The sequence below is a fragment of the Prionailurus bengalensis genome, chromosome A2 (genome assembly GCF_016509475.1).
Source record: "Prionailurus bengalensis isolate Pbe53 chromosome A2, Fcat_Pben_1.1_paternal_pri, whole genome shotgun sequence".
NCBI classification, from domain to species: Eukaryota; Metazoa; Chordata; class Mammalia; order Carnivora; family Felidae; genus Prionailurus; species Prionailurus bengalensis.
Genome location: NC_057348.1, coordinates 42,344,350 through 42,355,796, shown reverse-complemented (window position 1 = coordinate 42,355,796; position 11,447 = coordinate 42,344,350). Strand labels below are relative to the sequence as shown.

The window sequence follows — 11,447 nt, the reverse complement described above, 5'->3', positions numbered from 1 at the left end:
ACAATCATGTAGAAATTATTAAGAAAATTGTTCACTTAGTAAGCTTCTGAAATACAGCTTACTTGAGCTTATTTTATTATGAAGTTTCCAAGTAACCAAAGGAAAAATGAAGGTTTATTTTTAGTTGTTTAATGATCCAAGTTATGCACAATGCAGAAGACACAAATCTCCATTTTATGCCCCAAGACCACTTACTTCCTCATGCTTAGATTTGTTTTTTAATGAAATTTATTGTCAAATTGGTTTCCATACAACACCCAGTGCTCATCCCAACAGGTGCCCTCAATACCCATCACCCACCCACCCCTCCCTCCCACCCCCCATAAACCCTCAGTTTGTTCTCAGTTTTTAGGAGTCTTTTATGTTTGGGTTCCCTCCCTCTGTAACCATTTTTTTTTCTTCCCCTCCCCCATGGTCTTCTGTTAAGTTTCTCAGGATCCACGTAGGAGTGAAAACATATGGAATCTGTCTTTCTCTGTATGACTTATTTCACTTAGCATAACACTCTCCAATTCCATCCATGTTGCTACAAAAGGTCATATTTCATTCTTTCTCATTGCCACGTAGTATTCCATTGTGTATATAAACCACAATTTCTTTATCCATTCATCAATGATGGACATTTAGGCTCTTTCCATAACTTAGCTATTGTTCACAGTGCTCCTCATGCTTAGATCTTAAGCCATGCTTAAGGCTTGTAATTTTTTTTTTTTTTTTTCAGTAGACTTCATGATCAATGTGGGGCTTGAGTTCAGGATCCTACGACCCTGAGATCAAGAGTCTCATTCTCTACTGACTGAACCAGCCAGGTACCCCAGGGTAATAATTCTTTATCTTTCCAAGTCCCATATTTTGTTTTTGTTTTTAAGGAGCTTCCATTTCCTTTGTTTACACTGAATGTGAATATCCAGAATATCAAATCATGATGATACTAACTGCAGACCCTCATTGGTCATTCTGGGTCTCTTAATTAGGTGGAACAATAGTAATGATCTTAAAGTTTCTTCTATCTCAGCATCATTTCCATTATTAATTCATTATGGCTATGCAGATCGAGTCAAGCATTTAACTGAATAAATTATGTGGATAATTCAGGCAAAAGAAATCTTGCCTGTATGCATGTGTGTGAGAGAGAGAGAGACAGACAGACAGACAGAGAAAGAGAGAGAGAGAGAGAGAGAGAGATCCAGTCTTGAATATCAAGTTTGTCTTTCAAATTAATCAAATTTGCCAGAAAATTGCTCATTTGATGGCTACATGGCTTAGTGAAAATATCATTTAATTTTCTTTTGATGACAGTGAGAAAATCCAAAGCTCATATTATTTTTTAAAGGAAACTTATTGGCTCATTTATTTCAGAATTCCAATAGACTTTCCTGGCAGTCAGGTATGGTTGGATATATGGACTCACTCAGTAAGCTTTGGCCACTTTCTCCTTCTTCATCCCTAAGAATTTCTTCTGCTTGGCTTTACTTTTTTGTTCAGTCATTCCCTGTGTGATGAGCAAGATGGTCTCTGAAGCTATCGATGCAGAACCTATTCTCTTGGCAATCCTGGAACAAAGTGATACCAATAATGGTAACAACAATAATGATAGCTGGTGATCAGCTACATTTACTGAGAACTTACTTTATGCCAAGTCATTTTTAGGTTGTTTAATATTCATGTAGTAATCAAAAGAATTTTATGAAGAGGTATATTATTCTTCATATTTTACAGATAAGGGAAGAAAAAAATATTTTTAAATATTTATTTTGAGGGAGAGAAAGAGGGAGTGCACACATGAGTAGGGGAGGGGCAGAGAGAGAATGAGAGAGAGAATCCCAAGAAGGCTCCGTGCTGTCAGCACAGAGCCCAAAGCGGGGCTTAATCCCACGAATGGTGAAATCATCACCTGAGCCAAAATCGAGTTAGACATTCAACCCACTGAGCCACTCAGGCATCCCAGGAAGAAAAATATTTTTTGCTAAGTCCATGATAAAATTTGGAAAATCTCTAATTGATCTTGTTTGCCTAAATTCCTGACAGAATCTATAGCTAAGGAAGATTTTACATAACGGGTCCAGCCCAGTTCAAATTCCACCCTTACCATCAGGGAAAATGTTCAGTATTCTCCAAAGAAGAGAGGGAAATGTGCTAAAACTACCAATCCTTTACAAGTTAACAATTGAATCAGGTCATGATCCAGATCTAAATTTCAATGGCTAAACTTGAATTTAATAAATTATCATTGACTGTCATAACCAAGACATTGCAAGAAAGGCATACAAAATTAGGAATATAATTTATACTCTACATTTAAGGAGTTAAACAGATAGGTGGGGGTGATAAATAAAACATGCAGAATTATAAGAAAATGCGTAGGAACAAAGGACACATGAAGGGTAACATAGGATGAAATTACATGCAATAGAAATAAAAACAACAATAAAACAATCATAGTATTGAAAACCTATTATATGCAGTGCACAATTAATCAAGGTGGCAGATACTTACATTTCACATATTATCTTGAAGAAGTAGCTGAGGCTGAGATAAAATATTTAATTCATACACGGTAACATAGCTACAAAATTATTGAGCCTGCATTTGATCCAGGATATCAGACTCTATGATGCTCTGTTAGTGATGGCTCTAATTCCTGAATAAAATAGGACATGGATGGGGCACCTGGGTGGCTCATTTGGTTTAGTTTCCGACTTTGGCTCAGGTCATGATCTCACAGTTCATGGGTTCAAGCCCTGCATCGGGCTCTGTGCTGACAGCTCAGAACCTGGACCCTGCCTTGGATGCTGTGTCTCCCTCTCTCTCTGCCTCTCCCCTGCTCTCTCTCTCTCTCTCTCTCTCTCTGTGTCAAAAATAAATAAACATTGAAAAAAAATTAAAAACAGGACATGGATAGAATTTACTTAATTTAATTCAGAAAAAAAAACACACCTCAAACTATCAGCATTCTTTATATCTCATATATTTAAATAAATCTTTAATATTGTCCTCCAAGTTTGCAATTTGTAATTCTGACTTGTAATTTGTCATTCCAACTCCAGGCTATGTACAAATGCATTTGAAGTTACATTATAAGAAAAATAAATTTCTTTAGTATTCTACCTTAAATTCAAAATATGAGCCCAGAAACAGCATTAGTTATAAAGAAAATTAATGAACACATTAAAAAAATATCCTGGTGATATTGCTACAGTCCATGTGAAATACAACCACAGAAAGGACCACCATATATCAAAACAGAAACACATTTTGCTAAGTTGGTAGGGATGATGTGTATATCTTTTTTCATAGCTACTGTTTAAAGACCAAAAGGTCTATTTTCAGATTGTGGCACGCCTCCTTTAATGTCAGATAAAATGTTAAGAACCACCATTTGAATTTTCAAAAAGCTATCTTATAGTCTACCACTGCAGAGTTCATTGGGTATCAGCTAGTGCTTTTTATTTGCAAACCTGGAGCTGGGAACAATTCAAGGTCGTGTCACTTGGCAAGGAAAAACTGAGAAACAGACTACCCTGTGCAGTGAACTTCAGGAATAAGTTCTAGTTCAAATTCGAAGACTGAATAATCTGCTATGTTAGCACACTATCCCAGGGTACACTTTATAAAACCTGAGGATTTTATCAGCTTAAAAAATTACACCTTTAAAATTTGCTTTCAGGTGAAGTGAAACAGTCTCTGTCTTTGCCTAGGAGGAAGACAGTAATGACTTTATATTATCAATGTTTTGTTATTACTATTTGTATTTTTTAGATTTCGGCGTTTTAATTTCTTTTGAATATGTCACTTTTTGCAAGCTAGAAAACAGAATCAAACTAAGGCAGTCTAGTCCTCTAGGGATCTAGGCCGAGTTTTGTGATCTTCAGCAGATGACATCATAATACAAGGTGCTAGCAACAGGCTTGTAATCGGTAAATAATAACCACTTATCTACATTTTTTCCCCTCAGAAAACAGCCAAAAGTCCAGCCCTTAAAGGCATGATATACAGAACATCATGAACAACAAAGAACAGAATGACCCAAATTGTATGCTGGCCAGTTTACTGGTGGACCAAATCAAGCTGACCAAGGACTGGTGAATAGAGACAGTGTTTACCTTTTGGAAACTTGCTCTGAGGTTAAAAAAAGTCCTGGCTACTGTTAATAAGGAAGCAAGTAAAAAATATTAACAGATACACCCACACCAACACTTGTTTTTGCCAAGGTGTTCCACTAGAACACAAAGTTAGAGATGCGTACACGGGTAAGAGACTCAAATGTTTTCAAAATGAATTACTAATGATATGCAATTTGACATACTAAATTCTTCCATTTCCCGCCAGAACAAATTGACAATGAGGACTATTTAAAAGAAATGCTCAACTCCAAAGAGGAAGGTAGCAATGACACTTTCCACGACAGAATAACCTCCTGCTACTCTTGCAAGATACCTATACATGTGGAAAAACTTGTCAGCTTTTGCCAGGGCCAGAAGATGAAAACTAGAGCGTGTCCTAATCAGTTAATTTTTTATTGTAAACTCAGCTGACATCTTGGGGTTGGACCCATAAAATCTGGCCATTTTTCATTTATCATCTGCAAAGTGCAGAACTCCTTAGCCCTTAGTCACAGTTTCCTCTCAATATCTTAAAACTGGGATCAGTCCCATCTGTGACTCATCCCCTCAGGGTTGAGGATGGGTGCTACTCATCAAAATCCAGAATGTCATTGTAGGAGTAACACTGGTAGCCTTTGGATGCATAGTAGGCCATGCGCAGGTGGTAAAATTCTGGCAGGAGCACCAGGGTGCCAAGGATCAGGACTGGACAAGCCTGTTTTCCCTCCCCCCACTCCCCACTCCTTCGCTGATATAGCCCACCAGCAGAAGGGAGCCTATGGCAATGAGAAAGGCACCAATCCAAACCAGGGCTGTAGCAAGCATAATGACTTTATATGGGATCTTAGTAGGGCTTTTTTTTTCTTTTTTAATTTTTTTAATGTTTATTTATTTTTGAGAGAGAGAGAAAGAGAGAGAGAGAGAGCGCCAGCAGGGGAGGGGCAGAGAGAGAGGGAGACAGAGAATCCGAAGCAGGCTGCAGGCTCTGAGCTGTCAGCACAGAGCCCAACACAGGGATAGAACCCACGGACTGTGAGATCATGACCTGAGCCTAAGTAGGTCGCCTAACTAACTGACTGAGCCACCAGACACCCCAGGAGGGCTTTTCTTAAACTGAAGGTCAATGTAGCCATTATCTGTGCTGGAGAGCCTTGAATATTTCACTTTAGTATTGAGGATTCCAGCAGCCAGGATGTAGGAGAGAGCATCATAACAGGCTGACACAGCTACAATTGGAGAGCCGCACTAAGCCACCATGCACCAACAGCTCACTGCCCATTGGCAGCAGAAGCACCTGAGTCCTCATGGTATGCCTCACCTAACTGCCCCCTCGCCCTTCAGTATACTATCAATATTTTCTTTATTTTTTAAAGGTTATTTATTTCGAGAGAGATCGTACATGTGCGAGAAGGGCAGAAAGAGAGGGAGAGAGAGAATCCCAAGCAGGCTTCATGCAGTTAGCACAGAGCCCAGTGCAGGGCTCATTGCCATGAACTGTGAGATCATGACCTGAGCTGAAATCAATAGGCCATCGCTTAACTGACTGAGGCACCCATGCACCCCAATGTTTTACAGATCATTTTAAATTTGCCTACATGTGTTAAGTGCACTGATATCTAATGCATCCTCTGTGACTATATCTAGTACTGTGATATTTTGCATAATATCTAAAAACCATAAACATAATCATAAAGACACTAGGAAGATCTTATGTGCCAAAAGTGTCCGGAAGAGGAAATCTATGGGGGCCTGTTGATAGCCTGTTGATGGCTCTGTGTGGGTAAGACAACCAGTCCAATGGCTGTATCTTTTACTATGCATCCTGCTGTCTGCAGCATTCTATAGCACTGTCAACTCAGATTTGCAAAGGTGAAAAGGGTAATGGTACCAGAAAGATTCAAACAAAGTTTCCACCAATTCATTAAAAAATCAATTTGCAAGCAAAGAGAGGATATCAGGTATTAGTAACCTCTTATTTATCAAGTTAAATGAATCCATTTTTTTTTAATATCAAAGAACTGATCCTGCAAGTAGGGTAATTTCAGACATAAGAATTGCTTTGATTATTGTTTTGTTTTGAACCTATCCTTACATGAAGTTTTTCCTTACAAGATGGTGAAGGATGTTGCTTTTGGAATAATAATTCAGAGGAAAAAATACCAGTATGCTTGTTTACAAGCATACATATGCTTGTATATATGGACACATAACAACTTTCTGGGGTTTTCTGGCCCTTTCAGTTTTTCAATTTCACATTACCTTGGATTGAGGATACATAAAATTTAGGCAAGGAAGAAATAGAATAATATATATAACATAGTGTGGTATGCTATAACATACTTTTGTAGTGGGAACACTTAAGCAAATGCATATAAATGGGCACAATTGTAGCTTATTTATTATATATTGAGAACAGTGGGCCATCTGGCATTGAGAGGTGTGTTGGAGAAGAGCGGTAGCAAGAAGAGAGGCAGTGGATGAGGAGTATTCAGAATGAAGCAAAGGAGTTTGTATTTATATGAATTTCGGTTAGAGCATTCATGGAAGATTAAAGTGACAGCAGAAGTGTCATGGCTCTAGAAGTGTGACCTTTCATGATGAGTAAATGGATTCGAAGAGAGAGAGGAGCCAAAAAATGAGCTAGGGAGATACTGCAATGATCCAAGCATGATGTTGATACGGGGGCAGGATGGGGATGGAGGGCGTGATATACAGGAAAAAATACTTCAAAGACAGAATTGAGAGAATCTAGTGTTTTTATTCCCTGTAAGGAAACCCTAAACTAAGGATTCAAGTTGGATGGAAAATGGGAGAGAAGTCTTCATAGAAGCACCAACTCTGAGATTTGGGGCTCATCATCTTTTCCCTTGAAACTCCATTTTTTTACACCTGTAAAACACATTACCAACAGAGGCTTTCAGCTCTGAAATGTAGGTTTCTAGAATACAATACACTGGAAGAATGGCCAGAGTAAAAAGGACTGCACTGAGATAAAGAAAAGGTAAGAATGGGTAGTTGTTTGAATAATAATACATATAATTGAGCATTTAATATATACCAAGGATTGTATTAATTTAAAAAAATTTTAGTATCCTCTTTAGTTCTCATAACATACGAATAAGAGAAGAGGCAGATAAATAAAAGAAGAAAGGAAGAAAACCAAATAAAGAGAACTACTTGTCAAGTGAGGCAGCAAAGTATCCTCCGGGGAAAGATTAGGCAAACTGAAAGGGTAGAAATCAGAGGGTTTTGGGGAATGTGGAAGTCTCCATCAAGTCTGGCTGAAGTGGCTTGGGGTTTAGTTTAATATGAACTCGATGATATCTCTTGTTTATTTCACTCCCAATGGCTCATCTGAAGAGAAAGAGCAGTGACACCCATCTTAGCGTGCACTTACCAGCAGGGTTGTGAATCCTCTTTTTTTTTTTCTCCTACTTGCCAACCACAGACCACTAAATTCCTGTAGCTGCCTCATTACTACACCATTTCAGCAGCAAATGCATTGTTCTGCACCTTTCTTGACCAGGAGCAAAGTAGGGAACAATTCTTTAGGTGACATTAGCACTTGAACTTAGATTAACGATGCCAAATCTGATTTATATTGTCTTTCCCCAGCCATATGATCTAGCATTCTCCCTGCCCTTTCACTGCGGCTGTACATTAAGCTGCATGCTTTAGAGGTTTTCTCCAACAACTCCCAGACCACTTTCCTAATCAGTATTCAACAGTATCTTTCCTTTCAGCAGATGCACATTTTCTTCTTCCTTTGTTCTTATATTTATTCTTCTAAGTTTTATTGACATCAACTGCCTTTGTTGTGTATCAGCCTACTTTAAATAATGACCACAAGACCTAAAAAAATATACATGTAAGTTGCTCGATAGCAAAACACACAAAACTGTTTATAGAAAAATTAAGAGAAAAAAAATTATGAGGGATACCTAAAAAAAGACATTGTTCTTCATTTGGATGATCCAATAGTGACAGAATTTTCAAAGTTTTAAGATTTATAGTGGAATCTTGTGTTAGCCCCTTCATAAAGCATTTTATGTATCTAAGTGTGTATAAAATTATTTTAATCAAAATAGGGACAGTGGCTTCAATTTATTTTTGGAAGATGAAGAACTAATACATTCTTGCTTTATGAAGTTATTACAAGACTTATTTTTTGAAAAAAGGCCTGCATATTATATTTTAAAAGACAATTTGTTGCAAAAGTGTCATTCAGTCTTATATAAAAATCATTTTCAATTTTCTTGATATGAAAATGTGAAAAGCTTGATGAAAATCAAAGAATATGAGATGTTGGTTAAAGATAATCATCTTTTCATTCCAGGCTCACAGACTGTGCCAGGGAGAAAACACAGGCAAACAAAAGCATTAAGTCCCCAGGCTTCCAAATGAGGAATAGTCATGATCACAATCCGTCAGTTCACTCAAGTAGTGTTCACAGTGACTCACCAGTTGAATTCTGGCTCTAATTGCCATTACTCAAACTATGCCTATTTATCACCAGACAGGACAAAATGGCTGTCTTTGTAGCCCAGCTTTACAGCAGCACATTTGCCACAATCAGCACTTGTGGCTGTTCTCAATTCATGCTCCCAAGAATACAAATTGCACTGAATGGTGAGAAATAGCAATACGAATAATTCTTAAATTCTAAGTCAATCAGATTATGCATCCATCCATCCACCCATCCATCTAATGTATATGTGGTAGACATTGTCCTAAATGTTGGGAATAAATGGTGATTAGGCAATTTCATTCTCATTTTGGCTGTGCTGAAATTAGAAAGATCCCAGAGAAGATATTCATGGACTCAGCTGATATGTCACATTGTGACCCAATTATTCTGCATTGAGTGTGGTGTTACGTGAATAACCTAAGGAGGTATGAAACCAAGTTGTCTATCAGCCTCTTTACCTCTGTGACCACAGCACTGGTTTGAACTGCCATCATGTTTGCCTGCATTACCTCAATCACTGTCTCAGTGGTCATCCTTCTCCTCTTTTATTCCCATCCAGTTCAATCTCAACAGAATCACTAGAAGGATCTCATGAAAATATGTCAAATCGTGTCACTCTTCTGCTCTTCCAATGACTTCCATCTACCTTGGAGTAAAAGTCAAAGTTGTCACAGGGTGCCTGGGTGGTGCAGTTAGTTAAGCATCCCACTTCAGTTCAGGTTGTGATCTCACAGTCTGTGAGTTCAAGACCTGTATCAGGCTCTGTGCTGACAGCTCAGAGCCTGGAGCCCGCTTTGGATTCTGTGTCTCCCTCTCCCTCTGCCACTCCTCCACTTGTGCTTAGTCTGTCTGTCTGTCTGTCTGTCTCTCTCTCTCTCTCTTTAAAAATAAAGAAATCTTAAAAAATTTTTTAAGTTAAAGTTGTTACAAAATGCTTATAAATGTCCTAAGAGATCTTCACTCTTAGCCTCCTGTTATGTGTCTAACCTGGCTTCCTCCCTATCTCTACTCTCTTCTCTCCTCCCTCCACCAGCTCTCTTTCTTTGAATAGGTATACTCTTGCCTCAGGGTTTGAACTTGATGTTCCATCTGCTGGATCACTTTTATTCCAGATATCCACTTGCATGGCTCCCTTATTTCCTTAAGGTTTTCACTCAAATGTTCCCCTTCTCACAGAGAGCTAACATGACTAGCCTATTTCAATCTGTACACAGCCCAATCTCATTCATCAGGTTCTTGCTAGCATTTCCCTCCATCCTGGTTTCATTTTACACCCCACCCAAAATACATGATAACAATTGAAAACATGACTTGCTTTATTTTTTGCTTTTCTTATCTTTCCTTTCTTACTAAGATTTTTTTTCTGTGTTGTTGTTTTCTGAATTCCCATGAATAAGAAGAGAACTTGATGAATCATGGGCTTTCAACACATATGTGTAAAATGCATGAATCTTGGGCCACTATCCAATACTTCTGTCCAAGGAGTCCATCCAGGAAATTTCTCCTGCAAGTATTTCATTGCTAAATCAAAGCCTATTTGTTCTCTAACTAGATCATGTGCTCTCCACATCAACTCCATATCAACTCCATTTCTTTATTGGATTCCTTTATTCATTCAAGATATATTACTGCATCAGGCACTTACAAGGTATCAACTATGAGATGAACTCCATGTGCTATGCTGGGAATTCGGTCAAAATGTGCAGACTCAGCTCTCCAATATCACAGTCCTGGCAAAGACTTACATACACACCACAGGTGTAGAATATACAAAGTGTTATTTTGGAGGTCAGCCTGCTACTTCTGGAGCACAGTGGGGGAAGAAACTAGCTTGGACATTTAGGAAAGACTCCAAAAAAGAAATTATTTTGATATAGGCTTGCAAACTAGCAGTCAGCAGGCTGATTCCAGACTACAGATGTATTTAATGCAGCATGTAGAATGTTCTCTTTCTCCATTAAAATAATTAAATGATAAATATGTATATTCATATACCTGGATTTTAAAATGGGATGCTTCATATTAAACTATGGATTTCTGGGGCACCTGGCTGGCCCAGTCAGTTGAACATCTGACTCTTGATTTCCACTCAGGTCATGGTCCCAGCATTGTGAGATTGAGCCCCACATCAGGCTCTGCGCTGAGTGTGGAGCCTGCTTTAGATTTTCTCTCTCTCAATCTCTGCTCCTCTCCCGCTCTTCCGTGCTCCCAATCTCTCTCTAAAAACAAACAAACAAAAAAGAAACAAACACACCAAAAACAAGACAAAATACTCCACAGAACTATGGATTTCTAATTACTAACCCCCCCCCAAAATTAAAGGAAATAGAAGATACGACAATACTGTAGCCATATCCCACACAGCAGTGATGAGCCTAGGCTGATCATTATGTTTCCATCAAAATTCTTTTGTCTAAAAGAACAACCAAGAAGAGAGAAAATGTTAAGAAAAAAAATGGGATGGAGCATATCTCTTGTTGCAAGAGTTATTTCTATGTGTTTAATATGCATCCACCAGCACATTCCTCTCATTTGCATTGTTTCTCTGTCCCTGTAGGCATCTGAGATTGTTTGATGTGATGTAGACCTTGAAAGATGAGTCAGGAAGGACACTGCAGGCAGAGAGAGAGCAGCAAGGTCAAGAAGAAGATGTTATTCTCCGAACACATGAGTTGCTGGAGACAAGAGAGTGTGGAAGAAGCAGTGAAGAGTAAGACAATGAACAAAGGTTGTGACCACATTAGGAAAGCCCTTTTATAAAATGCTAAAATATTGAGTTTACCCTTTAGGCAAAAACTGAGGCAAACCTATTTTTCAAGCTGTGGAATGAGTTAATCATTAATTCTGTTAGCACTGTGAATTAAAAACTCATAAAT

The 11,447-nt window shown here is 38.3% G+C and overlaps 1 pseudogene; it reads right to left on the bottom strand.

The window, feature by feature from the left end:
• Positions 1 to 4,689: 4,689 nt before the first annotated feature.
• Positions 4,690 to 9,104, bottom strand: LOC122488183 (annotated as a pseudogene).
• Between the last annotated feature and the right edge of the window lie 2,343 nt (positions 9,105 to 11,447).